General features: G+C 33.9%; 2 long non-coding RNA genes across 3 annotated transcripts; both read left to right on the top strand.

The window, feature by feature from the left end:
- The first annotated feature begins 18,778 nt into the window (after window positions 1-18,778).
- On the top strand, window positions 18,779-20,430 carry LOC141718911 (uncharacterized). Of its 2 annotated transcripts, none has more exons than XR_012574003.1 (4): window positions 18,779-19,073; window positions 19,174-19,286; window positions 20,049-20,193; window positions 20,269-20,430. It is a non-coding gene; the product is annotated as an uncharacterized LOC141718911 (long non-coding RNA). The 2 variants fall into 2 exon arrangements; XR_012574002.1 differs by having other exon boundaries at window positions 20,071-20,193.
- A 260-nt stretch (window positions 20,431-20,690) lies between these two features.
- LOC141718918 (uncharacterized) lies at window positions 20,691-21,544 on the top strand. Its single transcript, XR_012574004.1, has 2 exons — window positions 20,691-20,798; window positions 21,237-21,544. It is a non-coding gene; the product is annotated as an uncharacterized LOC141718918 (long non-coding RNA).
- The last annotated feature ends 5,585 nt before the right edge of the window (window positions 21,545-27,129 follow it).

Raw genomic sequence — 27,129 nt, forward strand, 5'->3', positions numbered from 1 at the left:
CTGGAGAGACTTTCGGTATGACTATTGTTTGTACTAGCAAGACAATCTGATTGAACTAGCAAGACAATCTGATTGAACTAGCAAGACAATCCTCTTCCAGTGTAACTTTCAGAAAGACAATTATTTGTACTAGCATGACTTTCACTATGACTATTGATTGTCATACCGATTGTCATATTAGTACAATCAGATTTGTCTTGATGAATTTAAATGAATTTTAATCCAATTTAAATTCTGAAAATCCTTAATATTAATTCTGAATTAATTAATCAATTACTTTAATTAATCAATAAATTAATCTTTGCAGATATAATTTATTTTCTTAATTAAATTATATGACTTAATTAATTAATAGAGAATTAATACTAACCTTGAGCTGCAACCATTCTTCTGAATATCTTCTGAAAATCATTGAAAATTATGAATCAATTCCACCACTTCAATGTTGACACTCGATGTACTGTCTGGTTCATGAGTGACTAACTTCCGTGACGTTTCTTCATATCTTGACTTTGACAACTTGATTTTCTTCAGATTAAATCCTTGCAATTCTCTGATACCCTGACGAGATCTCTGTCACTTGATTAAATCCACAATCTTGATTTGTATCACTGAGGCTTGATCAATTTCTTGAGCTTCTTCTAGTGAATTAATTCCTCAAGTCTGTAGATGAACCTTGTTTCTGAATCCTTTGACAGATATTACTTTGCGAGATCTCTTTGACGGTAGATCCACTATTTACTTATTACATTCTTATTTGAGTTGAGTTGAATCCTCGAATATACAAATAGGCTATGACATATGCCTTACAATCTCCGCCTATTTGTTTGTTAGACAATAACACACAAATACCTAGAGGATAACTCAACTAACAAATAAGAAAAAGATATAAACAGAAATGCAAAGTAAATAGCAGAAAAGTTCTGGACTAGATTTAACATTTTCCAGATTCCAAGTAGATGTTCCTCTAGACTGAACATATCTTCAAGTAGTTCCATCTTCTTTTGTACAACCACATTTTCTGTTGAGAAGCACATATCTCTCTTGCTTCTCCCCCTATGAGAATCAACTGATTAAAGAAGATCACCTTCATTTACCACATCTCCCGTACAATAGGATCCGCAGATAAAAACCAATGGTACTCCCCTTTTGAAAACAGCTTCTTCCCTTACTAGAAAATCACCTTGTGTTTACCACCTCTCCCGTACAACAGGTTCCATAGTTACAAACAACAATGGTGTTGTGTAGTGTACATGTTTGATCTTTTTCTTCCTCCCTGCTATTTCTCCCCCTTAGTTGAGGAATCCTCCAAACTATTACTTAAGCTTTTATCTCCCCCTTAAAGAAGGAATGTATGCCGTTGTCTGAAGGAGTTCTCATATTTCACTTGGTTGGAAAAGAAATAACAAGTAGTTTCTCTTTCTTCCTCACTGTGAGTGTGTGATTCTGTTTAGTGTACCTCACATGTGTTTCACTCTTCTCTCCACTCGTGTTTACACTCATTCTCACAAGTGTATCACTCCTCTCATAGCTCCAACATTCAGCTGTACCTGCAAGGAAAATCACCTTAGCCATCCTTAAGGAGGTCACAGGTGGTGCAATGGGAGTTCGCAAATCCCCATCCTTGTTAAACTCGTCAGATGAATCTGAGTCATAATCTACAAGTTGCTAGTTTCCCTTTTAGGGTTCCAGATTTGAATTCTAGGAAGGTAAACAATGATCCAACGAATTTAGCATAAAGATCAAAGTTCCCTTCTAATGTCTGTGAAGACATTTCCTTGTGACTCATCAGGTAAAATCTGAATCATTGTCAACAAGTTGCCGATCTGCACCTATGTCAGATCCACTATCCGCAGATGCATCCAGGGGATTTAAGCCTGGGGAGGTAGACACTGACCACTGACATATGGCTTTTGGATCAGTATCCTCTCCTAACACCTGTAAAGGCAATTGGTCCATTAACGAACCTTAAACAATCGAATCTGACCTTAAAATGGTTGAAACACTTGTTTCCGTCAACTCATCCTTTGTATGTGTAACCTTTCCTTGTGTATCAAGAATTGTTTATATTTGAAGTGGTGACACTATATCGGATGCCTTGGCCGACAGGTAAAATTCAATAGACACACCCTGTTGAGAGAATGAATCTAGTAACTGTTTTTGTGCCTTTTCATCCATTACATCTTTTTGAGAAGATGTATGGGGGCTAGCAGTTGTCTCGGTTTAAATACTACTCATCTATGTAGGAGACAGAGCTACTGGGTTGACTTCAGAACCTTCCTTATGTGGTGCACTAAGGCATTATCTCCCTCACGCTCATTCATACTACATTTAGTGGTAAGAGAGTGTTGGTTGGTTCTGTTTCTGTGTTTGTCTTTACAGTCTGGGATAGATGTTGTGGGTTTTTAACCTCATGACTGTCAATGAAAGAGAGTCATTGGAGACTGAACCTGTATCACAGAACATATGGCAAATAGAGAGATAAAATGTACTTAAGATCTATAATGAATGAAAATTATACATTTAATCTTTTGAGAGAGATGATGTACAATAGTGATTTCAAAGGATTTTACATGAAATAAGAAATCACTAATGTAGAAAGAAGTTTGATTTTCTCCTAAAACTCACTGCACATATAAAATAATATATTTGTGCCTAGTGATTAGAGAGTTGTTAATATGACGATTGCTTGAGCAGTACACTAGTTCATACCAACCTGAAGTGAGATTGTGAAGAAGAGATTGCATAGTCCAATAGATCTGAAACTGCAAAGTCCATGAACTGAGGTGCATTGACTTCCTCTTTTGACTCACCAACCAGGAGTACACTTGTACACATCTTACTAGAGTCCAATTCCAAGTGTAATGTGCATCAGGTGCCTGATATGTCGTAATATTCTCAAGTCTCGTCACTGGTGCTATATGTTAGATACAGCTTCCTGATAATAACCTAGCACAATATACAAAATTTCACTGATAACATATCCAGCTTGCAAACAGCCATATCCCTCATATAAACCTTTGATGTTATCTCCAAAGGTAACCATGGGGCCAGCTTTCTCAACCACATTTGATAGCAGGGCTCTATCTCTGGTCATATGTCTTGATGATCCACTGTCAAGAATCCACACTACCGGTTACACCTGTTTAATGCCCTGCACTACAAATGGATTAGACCTTCTTCAGAACCCAAACTTGGTTGGGCCCGGCATACTTGTAGAATTGTCCTTTGTCAGGCAAAATAACATTTTTAATTTTAATGGTCTCAACTTTCTCACTGACTGAACATTTGACCTTATAAATAGCCTTAACAAATTTTTGTTTAGGCTTAGGCACAAATGTCTCCTTTCTAGCATTAGAAGGACTAGCAGTCTTAGACCTATCATGCTTCTTGTTATTCACATGCTGACGAGGAGTAGTCTTAACATTAGAAACATGCTTACCATTAAAATAAGCATACATCATATTAAAAGCACAAGACATACAATTAGAAACACCACATGCTTTATGAGAGTGATTAACAGCAGGCAATTTATGCATGGTAGTCATGGCATTTTTGTTTTCCAACTCATGTGTGTCTGAGTTAGTCTCAGTTGCTTTCACAACTTTGACTGGAACTTTCGACACACTCGACTTGGAAACAACCTTCTCATTAGCAAGATCTTCAGCACACATTTCTTCTTGAATAACAGAAGAGGTCCCATAAAATGGTTCAGCAATTGATGGTTTATAGAGGGGTTCATCAACACCCTTAAGCACATTTGGTACTTCCCTCCCTTTAGCACAGACACGAGGAGGGGAGTTTATTCCTAATTCTCCAATAAAAACATTGTAATCATAACCTATTCCAGATGTTTGATTAACAAATTGCTTACTGTAGAACTCTTTAGCCTTCGAACAAGAATTGAAGTAGGCTCTAACCTTAGTCTCAAGACCGGTGATCTTGTCTTTGAGAATAGTTTCGAGTTTTCTATAACAGTCAACTCTATTCTCTAGAAAAGATACTTGTTCTTTTAATTTGTCTTGATTAATATGCACAAGTCTTAATTTATTGACCTCTTTCTCGAGGTCTTTGATCTGTAAACTTAACAGTTCATTATCACGACATGCATTATCTAAGTGACCTCCTAGATGATAAACCAATTCAGCATCAGTATATTTTACCTCTTTTCTTGACGATGAAGCTTTTCCATCAATAGCCATAAGAGCAAGATTCCCTTCTTCTTCATCTTCACGTATCAGTATCATCCCAGCTTCTTCCCTTTGCCAGATAAGCCCTTTCAGAGTTACTCTTCTGATTTGAATCATAAGAGTTCTTCCTTACTTGCTTTAGCTTCCTACATTATGTGGCAAAGTGTCCCAAGTCATTGCAGTTATAGCATCTGATGGTGCTCCGATCAACCATCTCTGTTTTGTATCCACCACTGCTGGTGTTAGAGGATGAAGATCCACCTTTCTGGAATTTGTTGTCGTTGGACTTGTACTTAAGCTTGGGATTCCTCTTGAATCTGACATTGGAGAATCTTTTGACAATTTGGGCCATTGACTCATCTTCCAATTGCTCCAGCTCTTCCAAGGAATAAAAATCATCACTTGATTGATTTGTAGTAGGAGGATCATATTCTGCTACTAACACATTTTCCTCAGCCTTGGAAAACTGTACCATTCTCTCCAACTGTTGAGATTGTTGTTGTTGTTGACCTTCAGCTACAAGAGCAGTAGATGTGCTAACCATTCTATCTTTCCCGTAGACTTCCTTTTGCTGAATCTGCTCCAACTCATAAGTTTTTAACATACCATAGAGTCTATCGAAAGAAATCTCACTCAGATCTCTAGCTTCTCTAATGGCAGTGATTCTATGTTCAAGATGAGTTGGCAGTATTAAAAGGAACTTTTTGTTGACCTCCCTGATTGAATAAAATTTTCCATTTATGTTCAGGTTGTTGATCAACGCATTGTACCTCTCAAACACTTCAGTAATTCCTTCTCCTGGATTTGATTTAAAATATTCATACTCAGAGGTTAGGATCTCTAACTTGTTCTCCCTAACTTCCTCTGTGCCTTCATTAATCACCTCAATAGTTTCCCACATGTGTTTGGAATTTTTACAGTTCATCACATGTATGTTCATCAAGGGATCAAGGGAATCAATTAATATTAATTGAAGGCTGGCATCTAAGGAGGCTTCTTCCTTCTCAGCAGGAGTAAAATCTTCAGGCACTTTTGGATAGGTTCTAGCTTTGGTAATCACAACATCATCTACTATCACCTCTGGTTCAATAACCATCGGAGTTTTTAGACCCTTCTTTAACAAGTTCAGATATTTGGGATTTGCAACTTGTAAAAATAATAACATCTTCTTCTTCCACATGATATAATTTTCTTTATCAAATAGTTGAATTTTAACGGTTCCAACTTTTTGTGAAGTCATTATGAATTTTTGAATAAATAAAAATTCAAGGAGTTGAAAAATCACAAAAGTCTAGGATCTTGATTTGTTCGTTAATCAGAAGGCTCTGATACCAATTGTTAGGTCCCAATGTGTTTGTAGAAGGGGGGTTGAATACAAACAATACCAAATAATCGAATTAAATGCGGAATAAAAATATGAAACAAAATTCAAGTTAAATAAGAATATTATTAAACTTGAAAGGTGTTACAACAACTGTATCGATTACAAGGAATTAATCTCAAATTAATTATCACAAATTTAGAATAAATTCGACATGAACTTTTTCTATTTTTGCAATAATTAGAATCAAATGTTAAACGCGATTTGAGATTAAGTTCTAGGGATTTTGAACCGCTAGATTGTTACACAAGAACAAGAGAATGATTTCTAGTTGATTGGATTTAACTTTGCAAACTAGAAATTTGATCTTGAATTTAGCAGAGAAGATATAATGTTTCAGAGGCGGCTGCTTTTTTTTGAGTTGTGTTCTTGGATGATTAATTGACTTCTGCTGCTTCTCTTCTTTTTAAACTAATCAACAGACTTGAATGAACTGGAGTGACAATCGGTGAGACAATCCAATTGTACTAGCAAGACAATCTGTTGAACTGGAGAGACTTTCGGTATGACTATTGTTTGTACTAGCAAGACAATCTGATTGAACTAGCAAGATAATCTGATTGAACTAGCAAGACAATCCTCTTCCAGTGTAACTTTCGGCAAGACAATTATTTGTACTTGCATGACTTTCGGTATGACTATTGATTGTCATACCGATTGTCATATTAGTACAATCAGATTTGTCTTGCTGAATTTAAATGAATTTTAATCCAATTTAAATTCTGAAAATCCTTAATATTAATTCTGAATTAATTAATCAGCTAATTTAATTAATCAATAAATTAATCTTTGCAGATATAATTTATTTTCTTAATTAAATTATATGACTTAATTAATTAATAGAGAATTAATACTAACCTTGAGCAGCAACCATTCTTCTGAATATCTTCTGAAAATCACTGAAAATTATGAATCAATTCCACCACTTCAATGTTGACACTCGATGTACTGTCTGGTTCATGAGTGACTAACTTCCGTGACGTTTCTTCATATCTTGACTTTGACAACTTGATTTTCTTCAGATTAAATCCTTGCAATTCTCTGATACCCTGACGAGATCTCTGTCACTTGATTAAATCCACAATCTTGATTTGTATCACTGAGGCTTGATCAATTTCTTGACTTCTTCCAGTGAATTAATTCCTCAAGTCTATAGATGAACCTTGTTTCTGAATCCTTTGACAGATATTACTTTGCGAGATCTCTTTGACGGTAGATCCACTATTTACTTATTACATTCTTATTTGAGTTGAGTTGAATCCTCGAATATACAAATAGGCTATGACATATGCCTTACAGATCCAAGCAATTTTGGGTCCTAAAAAACACTACCTGGTTTCAAATACTGATTGTAGGGTAACATGAGAAATTCTCCAGCCTTGGAAAGTGGATGCTCAAGACACATGACTGGTTATAAATCCCTGCTATCAGAGTTTGAAGAGAAAGTCGGCCCAAGTGTTTCTTATGGAGATGACAACTTAGAAAAAATCTTGGGATATTGCAAAATCAAAATTGGGAATGTCATGATTGCTCTAGTTGCAGGACTGAAGCATAATTTGATCAGTGTGATCCAAATCTATGACAGAGGTTACCATATGAACTTCTATAAGGAACGTTGTGAATTGTCATTAAGACTAATGGAAAGATTGCAATGACTGGTGTAAGACATGGTAGTTTATATGAAGCCAGGATCTCCATAAATACTGATAAATCAGAAGTTTGTCTACTTAGTAGAGCATCTGTGAAAGACAGCTGGAACTGGCATAAAAGACTTTCTCACCTCAATTTTAACAATATCAATGAACTTGTGAGGAAAGATCTTTTGAGAGGATTTCCCATTGCAGTGTTTACTCCTGATGGCTTATGTGACTCATGCTAGAAAGCCAAGAAAAGGAAAACATCTTTCAAGAATAAAAATGAATCCTCCATTCTTGAACCATGTTATTTACTTCATATTGATCACTTTGGTCTAGTCAATGTTATCTCAATTTCCAAGAAGAGGTATGCACTTGTAATTGTAGATGAATATACAAGATACAATGGGTGTATTTTCTGTACAACAAGGATGAATCTCCATCCATTCTTCTTGATCATGTGAGAGAACTGGAAAAATGATCAACATACAAAGTAAAGATCATCAGAAATGATAATGGAACTGAATTCAAGAACAACTCTATGGAAGAATTTTGCAAAGTCAAGGGAATAAAACAAGAATTTTCTGCTTTTGGAACTCCATAACAAAATGGAGTTGTTGAAAAAAAGAATAGAACTCTCATAAAAGCTGCAAGAACCATGCTAGAGGAAGCAAGATTGCCTACCTACTTCTGGGCCGAGGCTGTGCAAACTGCTTGCTTTACACAAAATGCAACATTGATCAACAGGCATGGAAAAACACCATTTGATATGGTGAAAGGAAAGAATCCAAATTTGAAATACTTTCATATTTTTTGTTGTAAGTGTTTTATTCTCAAAACTCATCCGTAGCGGCTTATCAAATTTGATCTAAAAGCTGATGAAGGCATTTTTATGGGATATCTATTGTCTACAAAAGCCTTCAGAGTTTATAACCTCTGTTCAAGGATAGTCATGAAATCTATACATGTATCTTTTGATGACAAGAAAGTTACATGTAACACCCTCCAAATCTGGGGTATAAGTTTGGGGGTTACTAGCTAAATACGAAGCCTGTATAACAATTAAACAAATACATGTCTAACAACTTTAATACTAAACATGATCTTTTTAGGTTAAAGTATGAAAACAAGAACCACACTCTAACTTTATTACAAGCCAAATTTAAATTCTCACAGAACTCTCTTTATTACAAACCATTGTCTAACAGATTTTATTTAAACTACATTCGTCTTTATTCAAACACACACATTATTTATCTACAATATACCTGCTCAGGTAACTCAAAGCTTTCCTCCTGAATTGAGATCCATACTTTTGGTATTTGAGGATACCGCTTCTTGACCCATTTCTTTACCACGCGAGTCTTGATAGGTTTCATTTTCCTTCTTAACTGAAAAAATAAGGTGAATAACAACAAAAAGGGGGTGAGCCATAAGTTGCTCAAAAAGTACGCATTATATAAGCAGTATTATAATAAAGGTAAATGAACCAGTAATTTGGTTACATCTGCAAATATATAACCTCGTAAAACAAGAGAAAGGCCATGATCGACGAGTATTAATAAACTAAACTGGACACAAGTTCACACCTATATCCTGCTGATCAGTCAGGATACAGTGTAGATCCATACCTCAATGTATAGATCTATTCGGGTACCCAGGCTCTACGGCCCAACACAAGGATCCGGTAAATTCACGGTCCTTAGGATCACGTGTATACCTGATCCTAATCGTCATCATCCAGTCCATAGATGAGCAACCGCAACAATCGGTATGCTTTGATGTATCCCAACATCAGAGTATATCAGGATATATGTATATATATAGTCTATCGGAATATGAATAGAGGATTTAACAAATTAGGAGAAATCAGGAATCAAAATGAAATATGAACAAAGAAATAATAATTGTGTATCAGTGTTTGTGAATATGAGTTATCAATGTGTAACTGCGATAAGAATCTGAAAGTAATTCACTATTCCGAAATTAGAATAGGGGAAAACTTGCCTTTCACGCGATCTAACACAAGTAAATCACCATTCTCTAATACTGGCTCGGTACACCTTGTTGGCTTCGTTTCTATCAAAGAAAGATGCATATTTAGTCCTCTCGTATCCCAATTGCATCTCAAACCGACTTCACATAGCCCTTATCGTTTACCCGTACGCGTATAATTGGCTTGTATAATAATTAGTAACAATCAAGACTCGATTAACCACATAATTCACATAACACATAACTCACATAATCATTCTAGGTTTAAAATAATTTTTAGAACTGAAATCGACTCGCTATTCGCTTTATTGAACAATATCCGGCTCGTATCCTATTTTTCGGGATTTATTGGACTCGTTTCTATACGTAAAAGGCTTATAAGTAAATGAATATCGAAAGTTGACTCGTTTCTAAAAGAAATTAGGATTTAAACATTTTAAATGAAAACAATTCATTTTCCTGAGTCGAAGGGCTTCCGTTTCACTTAAATCGGATTAACAGTTCAATTATTATTCAATAAATAAGAATAAATCAATTTATTATTTAATATAATTAATTATTCCTAATTATTGAACCCTGAAACTATTTTAAATAATTATCTGGGAAAAATAAGAATTAAAAATGAATTTTCCGTAATGTTTGGAATTAAAATGAATTTATTATGATTTTATTGAAAATAATTTGATTAATTATAAAAATAATTAATCAATTTTAAATCATTAATAAATAAATAATTAATAATTAAATAAATAAATAATTTTCGAATTTTAGAAAATATTTCAGAATTATTTATAATATAAATCAATTGATTAAATAATTATTTAATCAATTTATAAAATAAATAAAGCTAATTTCTATAAATAATAAAAATAAAATCCCAGAAACAGTTGTCAGAAATTGGATTTCTGACAAAACAGATCAAAACCGAGTTGCAAAATGGGTTGCAACCGGGTCAAGATGAACAAAAACGGGTCACCAAGAACCCAGAAACCGGCCACCGGAAAATTTTCCGGCCAGGCCAATCCAGGTATAGTTTGATCACGTTTTCAGGGGTTTTCATTCAACATCAACATAGCAACATCATACTGCCATAAACAACTCCAAACGATCCCTAAATCGTATTCTCTGGCCAAAATCCCAAAGAACTCCGACCACCGTGTATTATCTCCGATGAGCTCGATTTTAGGCGAAAACATGAGTCGTTTGTACGAATTTTTACATGGAATCGATTGTAAATTTAGTTCTAAACAATAATCAAGCATCAAATCATAATTCTTATATCAATTTCTCGATTAAAACCGACTCAAAATCCGGCCAAACTCCGTTCTGACTAAATCATACACCAAAATTCATGTTTTATATATCAAAATAAAGCTTATAACATATACAATCAAACCCTTATACTCAATCATATCTCATATATCTCTAAAATAAAAAATGATTAAACAAAAATTTACATGAACCCTAGATAACGTACTATCAATTCAAGCAATCGTTTATGAAATTAATTAACATGAATCGATCAGAAATCATCATATAAAGCTATTCCTAACATCGATTTCATCTTATAACTCCAGAATAGAAAAGTCCTAGTTCGGGTATAAACCCTAGAAATTAAAATTGAAAAATACCGAATCAAAATTTGAAATTGATACCAGAAATAGAAAGAACAGATTAAGGGGATTAATTTGAGTACTCACATCGATCGATTTGGTGCTCAGAAGTGCTCAAAATCACGAATTGATTCTCGACCCGAAATCCGACCCGACCCTGTTCTTCAAAGAATTTCTGGATTTTTCAGAATTTTTAATAATTTAATTATAATCAGTTAATAAAAATTAGGTTATTTATAGTAAGTAAAATAATACTCCTAATTAAAATTCAAGCACTAATTATACATCCATGAAAATTAATTGGCCCCTAATTTTATAATTTTTGAGTTATAATTTCTAATTTTTAAATATTTAATATATACAATATATATATATCAAAAATTCCCAAAAATTGTGAATAATTCAAAAATGCAAAGAAATGATATATTCGAAAGTGCTATAATTTTATAAAAATAAATATAATGTTTGTGGGGTTTTTAACACCCAATGGGGCCCAGAAAAGTCATTTTTTGTGAAACAATTTTTTTTTAAAATATCTAGATGTTTAGAATAACGCAATGGTACAAGTCGTTCTAGGAAAAATAAGGCCAATTATTTTATTTGAAATATCAGCTATTAAAACATAGTCGGGTCGTATAACTTTTGATACAGAAGCTTTTAAAATGAAATAAAATATCCGATAAATACCATGAAAATATCCTGACAATACGGAACACATGTTGCACATAGCAGTTAGGGTTTTATACTTAATTACACATAAATGACATAATAAACACATAATTTATCTTTATTACGATATAATACAAGCGTAATTTCCCGGTCGTTACATCCTTCCCCCCTTAATAGGATTCTGTCCTAAGAATCTCGCTAAGAAAATAACTGGGGATACTTTTCTAACATTTCACTCTCAAGTTCCCATGTCGATTCTTCAACCATAGGATTTCTCCACAAAACTCGTAATAAAGGTACAAACTTATTACTCAACACTCTCTCCTGCCGATCTAGAATTCTTATTGGCTTCTCAATATGTGATAAATCAGGTTGAATCTCTATTGGCTAATATTTTATTACATTTCTAGAATCATGATTATATCTCTTAAGCATTGACACGTGAAACACGTTATGGATATGCTGCATGTGAGGTGGTAAGGTTAACTCTTACGCAACTTTCCCGATTTTCTTCAAGATCTCTAATGGACCAACGTATCGTGGTTTTAGTTTACCCTTGTTGCCAAATCTGGTTAAACCCTTCCATGGCGATATTTTAATAACACATATTCTCCTTCCCGATAGTCGATATCCTTCATGGCTTGATCTGTATATTTGCGTTGTCGATTATGTGCGGCTTCGAGTCATTTCTGGATAAGCTCTATCTTTTCCTTATTCTGCTGAATCAATTCTGGACCCAAGATTTTGCGTTCCCCAACTCATCCCAATACACATGTGATCTGAATTTCCTTCCATATAAAGCCTCATAAGGTGGCATTCCAATACTTGTATGATAGCTATTGTTGTACGAAAATTCCACTAGCGGTAAATGCTCTTCCTAACTGCCTTCAAAATCAATTGCGCAGACTCGTAACATATCTTTAATTGGTTGGATATTCCTTTCACTTTGTCCGTCCATTTCCGGATGATAAGCGATACTCATGTTTAATTTGGTACCAAGACATTCTTGAAACTGTCTCCAGAATCTTGAATTTAAACGTGGATCTCGATCAGATACAACAGATACAGGAACTCCATGTCGCATCACAATTTCCTTAAGGTATAAGTGCACCAATTTGTCGAGTGAAAATCTTTCATTGATTAGAAAAAATGTGCTGACTTGGTTAATCTATCGATTATCACCCAATTGCGTCATGATTTGCTCTGGTCCTTGAAAGTCCTATTATAAAATCCATTGTTAAATGTTCCCATTTCCATTCAGGAATATCCAATGGTTGTAGTAATCCGCTTGGACGTTGATGTTCTGCTTTGACTCGTTGGCACGTATAACATTTACTTACCCACTCTGCTATCTCTTTCTTCATATTTGACCACCAAAAGTTTTCTTTCAAATCTCGATACATTTTTGTACTTCCGGGATGTATGGAATATCTTGTGTTGTGAGCGTCTTGTAAGATTTCTTCTTTCAATTCTGGTACATTAGGTCTCCTGATTCTTGATGAAAATCGTAGAATTCCTTTATCATCTTTCTGACTTGTGAGTTCTTCTCCTGTTAGGTTGTCGTCTTCTTGACTCATTACCTCTTCTTGATATCTTCTAATCTTTTTTGAATAATTCTGGCCGGAATGTCAATGTATAAATAACCAGTGGATTCGCCTGGGATATGAGCCTCAATTTCAAACTTCTCAAATTCTATGACTAGCTCTTCTGAAGAAGTCAATATATTCAATCTTTTTTTCCGGCTTAACGCATATGCCACGACGTTCACTTTTCCTGGGTGATAGATGATGGTAACATCATAGTCTTTGATCAATTCTAACCACCATCATTGTCTTATATTAAGTTCTTTCTGCGTAAAGATATATTTAGACTTTTATAATTCGTGTATATTTCACACTTCTCGCCGTAAAGATAATGTCTCCAAAGTTTCAGTGCGGACACGATTGTTGCTAGTTCCAGAACATGCTTAGGATATTTATGTTCATGATGTTTCAGTTGTCTAGAAGCATATGTAATTACATTACTGTGCTGCATCAATATGCATCCTAGTCCTCGATATGAAGCGTTGTCGTAAATAACAAAGTCTCCCTGCTCATCTGGTAACACTAGCACAGGTGCGGTCACCAATTGATTCTATAGTTCTTGAAAACTTTCTTCACATTTGTCATTCCACACAAAATTTTCATTCTTTCGAGTCAACTTGGTTAGTGGCGTAGCTATTTTCGCAAAATCCTTGACAAATCTTCGGTAATAACCTGCCACTAGCAGTTTTTTGCAACCCACGGACACCCTATTGCAACCCTTGGTTATCCGTTCTAGAAACATGCTATTGCAACACCAATGGGGTTGCAATAGGACTTGAAAAGTGTTACAACAGGTTCTGGGCTATCAGTACAATATTTGTGGGCCCCACATGTGAGCCCCACATGTGAGCCCCACCATTGGGCCCACTGGTGGGGCCCACATGTGGGGTATAAATGCAATCCTTTTGCAACATTTTTTAATGTTTTTTTGCAACGTTTTTAGTGTTTTTTGCAACATTTTACACTGATTATTAGCAACACTATAAAGACCTATTGCAATGCTTTTACAAAAAAAATGCAAGGAACTGATTATAAATTGGCATGCCTATAATTAAGACCATAGTCTTAAAACCAACACAATCAACCAATCCACCAACCATAACATCAGTTATCACAAATAAACACAACTACCTTCACCATCACCACACTACCATCCCACATTACATGTTCATCTCATAAATTCCAAACAATATAACACAAGCTGAATTTACAAAAATAAATAATCTTGAACTATCAATTCTAGTAGCAGGGTCATGCGCCACATTCAATAGCTTCTTGTGAACAATAACATCTTTTGCTCTCTTAACATTCACGTCTAGCGCATACCTGCAATCAAAATGCATCATTCTACTCAATACTATTACAACATAAGCTAATTAAAGAAATGCTAAGTTTATAAAAGATTAAGAAAAAGGTTTTACATAAGGGGTCAGTGCTTTGCATAATCTTTCACTATGAAAGATCCACTTGCCTGATTAAAAGAATCAAACATATAAAAAAATATAACAGAGAAAACAAATTGAATAACACTAAACTGTTATTTTATCAATTTAATAGTGCTTGATAACACAAAACTGTTGTTATGCATGTGCGACATGAAAAAGTACATACACATACTCGGCACAAACAGACAAGCTGCGCTTAGTGTTTCATTGATTTGGTTACCTTTGAAATTTCGGTGGCACAGTACTACCATGCAAATTGGACCTTGTGAACAAAGAATCACGTGACTTCAGAGGAAGTGTGCCTACAACACAAAGATATTATCCAGTGTTCACAAGAGCAATACCATCAGTAGGAAAGTAGAAAAATATTATAATGCAATTCAACACTGTTATAGAAACCACAGTCTGATATAGCAAGAAAGCCATGGAACAGAAAGCTATAACTCTGTATAGTAACAGCCACTTGGGGTGCAGATTTTTCTAACATAGTAGCATATTAGTCCCTAACAATGCAACAAGAATTACAGAAGTGGGGTTGAATGTAATTCTAGTAAACTTTTTCTGAATTACAAAATGTTCTAACTCAAACTATATATATAAGTGTTTTGATTTGCAAGGTGCGGAATCACAAGTTAAATAAATCAAAAACACAAAGTAATAAAAATACAAGTCTTTAAAACTTTCTGGTGGATTTGAAAGTATCCACCAGAGATATAAATATATATATATATATATATATATCAATTTAAGAACTCTGTGAAGAACAAATTGTCTCACAGCTGCTTTACAAGTGAACAAACAAACTACAGAGAAATTTTTAAAAGTTACAGCTTTTTCTACTTCTCTTCTAAAAGTGTTTGATTAGTTATTTGTTTCACTAGCTACACTTGGTTTATATATCACCAAGTTTACATGGTAATAAGAAAGGATAATAAAACAAAAACTATCAAGTCAAACTCCATGTTGCTTCACTACTCTATTCCACCAGAAATGATGTTTGGGTGTTTTTATGTGATATTATTTGAGTACTTGAATTTTTATATGTCCAGAATAAAATATAGATAATTGTGATATTTTTCAGGTAATCCTTGGATTGTTACATGATTTTATAATGATTTATAGATTTAATAATTATTTTCTGTATAATTATAAAATTATTTTATAAAGGCGGGAATTGTCCAACTTCAACCGTTTTTGCATTTTTACAACCCGAAACTCTTTCCAAAACTCCTTCCTAACCTAATCTGGCAATTCCGGATATTTTCCGTGTTTTAACTTTTTCAATCCGGATTACAGTTTGATCCATTCGCGTCCCGGCGTAAAATTTTCGATACGATAGTTATTTCGGTAGATCAATAAAACGCGTATTCTCGAAAGACGGGATATTTTACATTATTTTCTCACAGGATGTTTTATAAGAAGCCAATTTTGGTATTAAATTGTATCGTTTTTATAGTTACTTAGCGGTTAAGTAATCTATTTTCGGATCGTTTGGAGTTACTTAGCGACTAAGCAACTAATTTATCAATCCAAAACGATCCAACACGATCCAATATTCCATAAATATATATAGCATTTTTCTTATTTTATTTTATTCGTAAAATCATAATCAGTCAGTAACAATATAGAATTTACAAAGAAAATTATATTTTTCCTTACATTCTTGAGAATCAAACGCACGAACGAAGGCGTTATCGAACTCCGATTCGAGCGTGCAATATATCAAAACGAAGCTCTCGAAAGTACTTTCTGAATCAATCAACCATTTTAGTGCAGAAATCAAGGTGATTTTATTCTTTATTTATTTTAATTTGAATTAATTAAGGATTAATATATGAATTTTTGTTCTTGATGTTCTTGATATGATTTGATGATTCCATCGTGTAGATAATCTTTTTCTGGTCATTTTGGTATATTATACTTCAAATTTGGAGTGCAATAACATATAAAAATTTGAGTTTGATTCTCGAATTCAAAAATTAAGGTTTATAGAGTTTGAATGTTCTTAATCAATTTTGGGTATTCTTGAACCATTGTTTCTGGACTAAAATTAAGGTTACCAGTGCGTAGATCATCTCAAGACGATTCGATCCATGTAATTAATTGTGTGGATGGGCTGCCGTATCGAGCTCGCCGGAACGGCGGAACTCACCGGAAACGAAGAAGTTCCAGCCGGTTTTCCGGCCGACTGGAACAGTCTTTGTGAATTTGAAGGCGACGAAATGGTTCTTGGTCTCGATTTCTGTCGATCTGCAGTTTCTGTGGGTTTCTGGATGGAATCAGCCGGCCGGTGATGTCGCCGCCGGTGACTCGCCGGTGACTCACCAGCGAAGACGACCAGGGGTGTCAAAATTACAGTTTGGCCCCTGGAAGTCTTCCTTATTTGCAAAATTCGTACTTTAATTTTAAAAACTTAGAAAAACATGATTTATGTTTTAAATATTTTCAAAAAAATGTATTTTCTCTTTTTAATTTATTTTAGGAATTGTTTTTATTTATTTTAAATTCCAAAATTCATTATTTATTTTCTGAAAATTATTTTTAATTAAAAATAAATCGAAATTATTTTATTAATTAATTTTAATTAGTGTTTAATTATTTTAATTAATCTAATAATTTATAATTAATTGATTAATTAATTTAATTAATTATTAATTAATTTTGATTGATTTAATAATTAGATTTAAATATTTAAAATTGATTTAAAAATTCCAAAAAATGGATTCGAACTTTAAAATATTATTTTAAATTATTTTCAAAGCTCGATAATTATTTCAAAATTAGATTAGGGTGTTCAAACCCTATTATTTAATTATAAAATGATTCGGAGACCTTTTTTTTAATTCCGAAAAATGTTCAAAAATTCATAATAAATCAACCGTTCGTCCGTTTAATACGAAACAAACTCCTCTAGACTCTAGAAAAATATTCCGCTTTAATAAAAATACTTTCGAGACCCAAATCCTTTTGTTTCGAAAGGTCACTTATTTTACAAGTCATTCTGAGTAAATTATTGATCGATAAATCATATTTTTGGCCCGATTTCAGTTTTAAACATACCGAGTCGAACCTTTTGACGAACCGAGGCGTATGTGATATGTAAGTTATGTGTTTATGTGTTATGTGAATTACGTGTGTACGTGGGTCTAGAGTCCTTTGTTTGACTGTTATAGTTATGTGTGGGCTATCGTATGAGTAGACGATAAGGTGTTGACGCGCAGTTCGTTGAGTAATTATCGTTTAGACGATTAAAGTGTATCTTTTAATTATAGATGCGAGTCTTTCAAGACGATCAGGACCAGATGGTATGGATGAAGACTATAGTTGAATATAAGGGAATATTGGGTTGCAGCACTGCATGAGCAGCAGACCAAATGATTAGTAAAATAAAGGCGGTGATGTTTTGAGACCGAATATCAGAATAGGTGCATCTTTGCGAGTGTGACTAATTGCTAAAAACCCAAAGGCAAGTATCTCTATCATCACTTATTATTCAAGTGATATTTATTTTAAATCTTCTTATGCAAGTATTGCTTTTCTTATTATCAGTTCGGAATAGATAAATATTTTACATATCGTTGAATTAAATGATTTTGTTTATGCAAGCACTCTTCTTCTATTCTATGTTCAGAATAGCTAAGTGATTTTACTTATCAAATTACTGGATTTATAAATGTTTTGAATTTTGAGAAAAGTGATTTGGTTGCGGATATTCCTGCCCAAGTAAATTGGGGAAATAAAAATTAGTTTGGGTGTCGATTATTATGACCCCTTTTCAATAAAAGGTTTTAAGATTGGATCATAATTGCGTAAGTGATCGGGACCACTACACCATAAGTGGGCTACTGTAATGCAAGTGTTACAAGGAGCGTTACATTAGCTAAGAAATTTTGGTCCTATTGTAACACCTCAAAATTAGTGTTATAATAGCTATAAAACTACTGTTACAGAGAAATGCCGGTGTTACACGGCGTGTAACACCGGCCCCTGATGTTACATTAGTTACTTTTTAACTTTTAAAAATATTAAAATAAAAATATTATTATAAATTAGTATTAAATTATACTCTGAATTATTAATATATCAAGAATATAATATATATTATTATAAAATTTATAAAATTTATTGGACATAAATATAAAAGTTACCATTTTTATTTTTTATATAATAAAATAATAATTTAATAATTAAAATTAAAAAATTAAAAATTACAACAATACACGTTTTCCTAGGTGAAAAATGGGCGTTATTTCCCCCCTTAACGAAAATGACCCGGACTTATTCACTTGGACAAAAACTCTCTCTCTTTCTCCCTCTCTCAAAACTCTCTCTCTCTCAAAACACACTCTCTCTCGATTCTGGATGAATTGATGAGAAAACTTGCGATTTGATATTTGAATAAATAATTGTATGGCTCTAATCTAAATGGTTGGTCCTTACTTTTCAATTTTTATGGTTATGCAGGATTTCTAGGGCTTCTCAGTGGAGATTTGAAGGCAATTACCAATTTTTAATTGATTTTGCAAGTGACTCGGGCTTCAAAATTGGGATTCGAGTGAATTGGTGAGTATATACATCTATTTGGAGTTTTGTTATGTTCAATTTTGGGTTTTGATACCATTTACTGGAGGTTTCATTTTGTATTTCATCCCGCAAATTCTAGATGTATATTACAGCCACTACTTATGAGTAAGATGATTTTGTGGCTCAGTTTTGTGTTGGATTGAGCTTTCAATCTACTGCTCCTGCGTTTCTGTGGTCTTCTCATCAGGATAGGTACTATTTGTTTTGTTTTTCAATGTTTCGTAAATTTTTGATGTTTCGTAAAGTATGATTAGTTGTGGTATTAGTAGAATGTTTCGATTTTAAGTTTAGTTGCAAAGTATTTTTGGTAATTAGCGTGTACGAAGGAAAATTGTGAGTTCTGTTTGTGTAGCTTAGTTATTGCATAGTGTTTATCGATGTTTAGTGAAGTGTGTTTGATGTTTGGATTGGTTTTGTTATGAGAAGAATGTTTTGGTTTTAAGTTTAGTTGTGAGTATTGTTGGTGTTTAGTGTGTAGGAAGAAGAATTGTGGTGTGTGTAATAAGGATAAGGAGATGGTTGTTTGCGTGGATTAGTTATTGTGTAGTGTTTTGTCGGTTGGAAATTGGAATGATAGGATAGGTGAGTTTTAATCAGTTTGTTGTTTATTATGGGGGATTATTTGGTCACAATTTTTAGTAGGTACAGTAGTTCGATGGATATGAATTAAAATAACATGGCATTTGTATTTACGGCAACATATTTTCATAGGTGAGTTTGTCGCGACTATATTTAACATCTGCATGTGTGTACAGGCTGTAGTAATTATCAATAATAGTTGTTTGACAATTATATACAGTTAATTATCGATAATTATTCTTTGACAATTATATATAGCCAAGTAAATTAGGTGCTTATAGCTATTGCTCTAGTAGGAGTAGTATGCTTATTGGGTTGAAGTTATGCATATAATTGTGTAAACTTGTGATACAAATTTTTAATATATTGTGTTAGTCTGCTACTCTCTCTTTAACAGGTTGTCAGTTATTGTGTTGAAGGATAATGTGGTAGCAATGAGGACATCAAAATTATTTTGCTTCAATCCAGCTTCTATACGAGTAGGCGTAAGACTGCTCGTATTCAGGGGGAGTTCTCTGAGGTTGAGCAGAAGGCCATGGTCTTACTTTTGTTATTCAGTCTCAACCTTATTTTAATGCCATTCCCATGCCTGTAGGAGTTGAAGCTGTCTGCTTGAAGGCCTGTACCCACTACCCTACCCTCTTTGATTATTTCCAGAGGGAGCTTCGAGGCGCTCTCCAGAAGCTTCAGTCTGAATCTTTAGTCCCTGACTGGTCTCAAACTCAGAGTTGGAAGCTCCTCATAAATCTTTCTATTTCAGGTATTATGTAATTCGACGAAGTTGGATAAATTTGTTTACATTCATTCTCTGTTTCATTCCTACTGTTTCCAGCCACAACTTGTACTAACCAATTTGAGGATGAATGCTTCATTCTCCTTCCCACTCATTTTCTGCACATTGATTCGATATTTCTCTAATTTTAATTTATAATTTGTGTAACTACCTTTGGCATTTCTATTAACAACTGTGTATTTGGTTCACAATTGGTGCCTTGCGGTGTGCTCATCATACTTGTGCACCCGTATACAAGTCACTATCTATTCAGCCGAATTCTTTGGGCTTTCTGGTTGTACCTGGAATCCAGTTTTGTGTTGCCTCGGCTTCTTATGATGCAGAAAATTCAGGTTTGTAACATGAAAGCATTTGTTTTTCATTTCACGTATACGATAATACAGAGCTAAAATAACTTACTCTCAACTGTGATACAGGTGCTTGAACAATTTACGACCCACTGTGTATATCCATGTGATTTATTAATGGAAATTTACACTTTTTTACTGAAGTACCTTTGTTGATTATATTATATTATGTTCTCTGTAGCTTCAGTAAATTATTTTGATAATATATTGAATGTTACTTATAGTGATATCTATCCTCTCGGTGTTTGCCAATAGGTTATTTGCTTCTTTTTTTTTAACTTTATTTGCATTTTGTGCGTGGAGTTTTTTATACTTGCAAGTTAGTAGAGAATACAGTGATGAAATGGATTGTATCACTCTTTTGTTTTCGAGAAGATTTGGGAATTAAGTTGGTGTTTACGGATGTTTGTGTATGTATTGCAGGGGATTTTGATCAAAGGGCAGTTCCCTGGACCAGACATTCATTCAGTTACAAATGAATGTTAGACTTAATGGACCAAATGAAATCAGAGTCATCACTAATGCCTTGTTCCTTTAGCGAGATCAACATGGGAATCTAGTTTGAAGAATGATACTCTTATGTATATTAGTATGGTTTGGTATGGAGATAAAGACCGTTATTTATAGAAATTTTGATATTTTGTTACTAATGAGATTTACACAAAACATGTATTTCAAATTTTTTAAAATTAACTATTACATCTGCATTTTCTAGTGAAATTTATGTTATATACAGTATTGTATTACTACTGCTAGTGTTGTTCAATTACAAAAAGAATGGTGTTACAATAGATAATACAGACTGTTACAATAGGCTATGTGGGCCCCACACGCGGGGCCACTTTTGCAATCTTGATTGAACCTAATGTATCACTCATTTTGTGTTACATTTGGGCCAGTTAGTGTTACAGTAGAAGCCTATTGTAACATTTTCCTCTCTGTTACAATAGATCAGTAAAGTGTTACAATAGGGTGTCTATTGTAATGCCCGTATACGTAACGCCCCCTGGTGTTACAATAAACCTATTGTAACGCTTTTGGGGCCTATTGTAACACCATTTAGGCATTACAATAGCCCACTTATGGCGTAGTGGACGGACGGTCCAGCGGAGGGCTATTTCTAAGTGTCATATGGAATATTATGACACAATTTTTGCCACAGGCAGGTATATTGCCTTATGTTTGATTACTCGTGTTTTTGGGGTAATGTTTCCACGAATCATGACTCAGTGCTATCACACGGGCTGATCAGCATGTGATAGTACGTCCGTCGGAGAATGATCCCAATCTAAATTATCATATCATTTTTAATATTCATAGAATAAATGATTTATCAACTGTTTCTGTTTTGGAATAATGGTAAAATGCAGTTTTGATTCAGATTCTGATTTATGCTAATACTTATGTTGTTGTTAAATATCAAAGGTGGTATTAGTATAGATGATTGATGTTGACTTCAGTATGGGATGTTGTGAGCATCAAAGTTCGTATTGATATCTAATTTGATATGACAGCAAAATAAGTATTAAATTCAAGAGTTCGGTTTTGAGTAAAGTTTATGATTCAATCCATAACCATTGTTTCATGTTATTGTGGTTTACGATATTTCCGTAAACATTGTTTTACGAGTTTTATTCTCGTCAAGATTCAAAGTATTGCTGAAGCATTTCGCTCAAAAATATCAAAATGGTTTTGAACACAATTAAGGAACCAATTCTGGGGTTCCTCAACTAAAATTTTATGATTCGGAAATTATGATTTTAAATGTTCTGCGCTATTGCAGACGTCGGTTTTATATCAAAACGACCATTTATATATTAAAATAATCTTGCTGAGCATTTCTTTCGCTCATACTTTCCTGTTTTTAAATTTAACCTCTAGTGAGGATTAGGTTGCGTTATTTAGCCGCGTAATTCGAGGAAGCAAAGAAGAAGCATTTTGAAGGTGGTTGGTCAAGGGTTTACGAACTAGTGTAAGTTCTGTTATGTGAAGTTGTTTATATTATATTATATTATAGTTGTATATTTTATAGTTGGGCCTAGCATACTTATTTTCGAAGTTATACTAGCGGGTTAATTTTGAGATTGAGAATTATTGAAAAGAGTTTTAAAAGAAAGTGAAAAATTTATTGGTGAAGTTTGGAATTCTTGTTTCTAGAACTGTAACCTTAAAAGATCTTGGATTAGTTTGGGGTCATAAATGATAAATATCTTCCGTTGGCATTTATTTATTGATTAAACAGGTTGATTTGGATTGAGGTTTCATAGTGACGACCAAATTCTCCGATCCCGGATTTGGGGGCGTTATAGGTTGGTATCAGAGCTGAGGTTATAGTAAACTAGAAACGAAAGTGTTTAGGGGTGTGTATAGCTATGTGAGGATGTTTGAGCTCATATCGAGTTCCTGTTGGACTATTGGATATAGTACCGACGAGTAAGTTAAGATAGGCGCATTCATTCAAGATGGTTGTGTTCAGCTAGATGGAACTCCGGGAAGCTGCAAACTTCTATTGTGAAATCTTCCAAGACTACGATTCGACGACGATGAAGATTATCGATATCCTTGAAACGTGAAGAAGTGTCTAGAATTGGATGATGACTCAACAGAAGAATTCAAAAAGAAGATAAGTATTAATACTTTGGCCATACCTTCTCTTTCTATAACTCCCTTTTGACATTTCTTAAAAAAGAAGTAATTGTTAGAGGATATATTCCCTAACACTCATTTTCAATCATATATGTGTTTTAAATGTGCCAGAGGCTGTCATGAAGCCTATTTTTCAGGTTTTGATAGCTCTGCCAAGTTATGATAATTTAATTCCACTTTTCTTATTTGGTGGATAGTTTCTTGGTGATGTGACACCACTTGCTCATTTGGTGCCAGAATTTTATTCTCTGGATTTCATTTCCTTCAGAAATATTAGCTTTGAAATCTTTTCAGTTTTATTCATTTGATTTTGAATTTCTTTGATATTCTTTTATTCTGACTGAGATGAACAACCCTAACTATAGGGGACACAAGGTATACATGTCTGTATGATAGGAGTTGGATGGGACGCCATCACTTGTGTGTGTTATGACTACAAGAAGGTTAACAACCTTTAGTAGTGTCTTAATTTGGACATGCAATACCAAGTTCATTTGATCATATTGATCTCTCAATTATTCTCTTATTTTACCAATACTTTTTCACAAATTCAGATTTTGTCCAGTTATGACATGAAATTCTTTTCTCTTTGAAATTCCATGATTTTATCATCCCAAACATTCGAAGGTATGCCAATCAAGTTAAGCTGAGTTATCCTGGTCAAGTCAAAGCAGAGTTATGTGATGGATTACCAAGACCAACGGTGGATTGCAATGCGATTAGAATATCAGTGGCATATACCGAAGTCAGCCTGTTTTTTTTATTCTCTCTCAATTTATTTCTTTATCTCTCTTTTTCTTTCTTTCTATTATTCTTTCTCGCAATCAGTAAAAGTAATTCTATTGAGGAATTGGTCAAATGATGTGGATGGAACAGTGGTGCGGAGTGAAGCTCTCGTGATCATTATGTTATACAAGGAATCGAAGTTTTTATTTGAGATTTTGAGAAAAGTTACATATGCAAGATTGGGAAGTTGGTTAGAAAACCCTTAGTGCTCTCTTCTGCTGATTTCGAGGACGGAATCCTTATAAGGGGGTAGATTGTAATATCCCATGTTTTTAAATATTATTATTATTATTATTTTTATAATTATTTGGAATTGTTTATGTGATTTTATGTGAATTTTAGTCAATTATATGATAATTGGAATTGATGTTTGGGTGTTTATATGTATTATTATTTGAGTATTTGAATTTTTATATGTCCTGAATAAAATATAGATAATTGTGATATTTTTCTGGTTATTTTTTGATTGTTACATGATTTTTTAATGATTTATAGATTTAATAATTTTTTCTGTATAATTACAAAATTATTTTATAAAGCCGGGAATCGTCCAACTTCAACCTTTTTTGCATTTTTACAACCCGAAACTCTTCTAAAAACTCCTTCCTAACCTAATCTGGTAATTGCAGACATTTTTCGTGTTTTAACTTTTTCAATCCGGATTACGGTTTGACCCGTGCGCGTCCCGGCGCAAAATTTTCGATATAATAGTTATTTCGGTAGATCAACAAAACCCGTATTCTCGAAAGACGAGATATTTTACATTATTTTCTCATAGGATGTTTTATAAGAAGCTCGTTTTCGATAATTATCCAATTTTGGTATTAAATTGTATCATTTTTATAGTTACTTAGCGGCTAAGTAATCTATTTTCGGATCGTTTGGAGTTACTTAGCGACTAAGCAACTAATTTATCGATCCAAAACGATCCAACACGATCCAATATTCCATAAAATATATAGCCTTTTTCTTATTTCATTTTATTCATAAAATCATAATCAGTCAGTAACAATATAGAATTTACAGAGAAAATCATATTTTTCCTTACGTTCTTGAGAATCAAACGCACGAACGCAGGCGTTATCGAACTCCGATTCAAGCGTGCGATATATCAAAACGAAGCTCTCAAAAAGTACTTTCTGAATCAATCAACCATTTTAGTGCAGAAATCAAGGTGATTTTATTATTTGTTTATTTTAATTCGAATTAATTAAGGATTAATATATGAATTTTTGTTCTTGATGTTGTTGATATGATTTGATGATTCCATCGTGTAGATAATTTTTTCTGATCATTTTGGTATATTATACTTTAAATTTGGAGTTCAATAACATATAAAAATTTGAGTTTGATTCTCAAATTAAAAAATTAGGGTTTATAGAAGTTGAATGTTCTTAATCAATTTTGGGTATTCTAGAACCATTGTTTCTGGAGTGAAATTAAGGTTACCAGTGCGTAGATCGTCTCAAGAGGATTCGATCCATGTAATTAATTGTGTGGATGTGCTGCCGTATCGAGCTCGCCAGAACGACGGAATTCACCGGAAACGAAGAAGTTCCAGCCGGTTTTCCGGTTGACTGGAACGGTCTTTATTGGAGGCGACGAAAAGGTTCCTGGTCTCGAGTTCTATCGATCTGCAGTTTCTAGTGGGTTTCTGGATAGAATCAGCCGGCCGGCGATGTAACACCCCCAAATCTGGGGTCGGGGATCCGGGTTGTCACGAGTTCCATTTCCCTTAATAACACTCAATCTTAATAAACAACCAACTACTCTGTACTGTGACCCCATAATAAACACACACACCACAAGTTATAGTCTCAGAGACGAATATCCAAAAATAACACGAGTCATTTTATTCCAAAATTATATGCCATTACACCTTAAAAGGGTTTCTGAATAAATTTACATTTCTTTGCCATTATTACAATTGATTAAGATACATAAGTCTGGTACATCAAAAGTTGAAAGCCTAGCCTATTGGTAGTTCCTACCTCAGCTACAGCGACATCAACGCCTATAGGAAACTGCGGAACGTTTCCTATCCGCTCGCGAATTGGGAGCTTGGTCCTGTTCATCATGTCTATCTGATGTTGTGTGATGAAAGAAGAAAGCAAGGGTGAGCAACAACCCCACCGAAATAATATGTATAATAATTAACAATATATGAGCATTCTCATAGTACTCATGAAAGTCTTGGTCAAGAAGAAATGAACCAAGCTGATATCTTAACGAGACCAAGTCGCAAAATATTTAGTATATATATACATATATACTTTTCATAATCTTTGAAATCCTCTGACATGTATAATATACACAGAGTTCCAGTTTATAACTCTATAAAAATATCGTTGCAAGGTGATCTCATATATCTAACCTTGTCTCAATGTTTTTCTGAAAATCGTTGACATGCACGAGATAATCATTTACTAGATATAAGTTTAAAAGATGAAGTTACAAGATACTCCAATATACTTATATCTTTTCCGAATACTACTTGAACTACCACCGTTCAATGTATAAATAGTTCCTCCCATAGATTAAGCTACAAGACAAAACTTGTATAGAATCAATCTTTAAAATATCATCAAAATAAAATGAAGTTACGAGATACTTCATTTGATGCAAACATCATTTTGAAAACTCGACCCTGCCAACACTCAACAATCGCCCAACCGTAGCCTTTCTATCGAAGTGCTCTGGGTAGTGTTGCAGAAATATCCAATTGGATGATGAACTCATTACGGGAGTTTGCCGTGCCAGGAAGACCACTTACGATGATCAGTCGTAGTAGTACAACCCCACCATTTTCTACAAGTAGAGGAGAACCTGTCGGATTTACTTGTCAACCGAACACTGAACTCCTAAGGAATGAACCGTCTTAGCG

The sequence above is a fragment of the Apium graveolens genome, chromosome 1 (assembly GCF_009905375.1).
Source record: "Apium graveolens cultivar Ventura chromosome 1, ASM990537v1, whole genome shotgun sequence".
Classification (NCBI taxonomy): Eukaryota; Viridiplantae; Streptophyta; class Magnoliopsida; order Apiales; family Apiaceae; genus Apium; species Apium graveolens.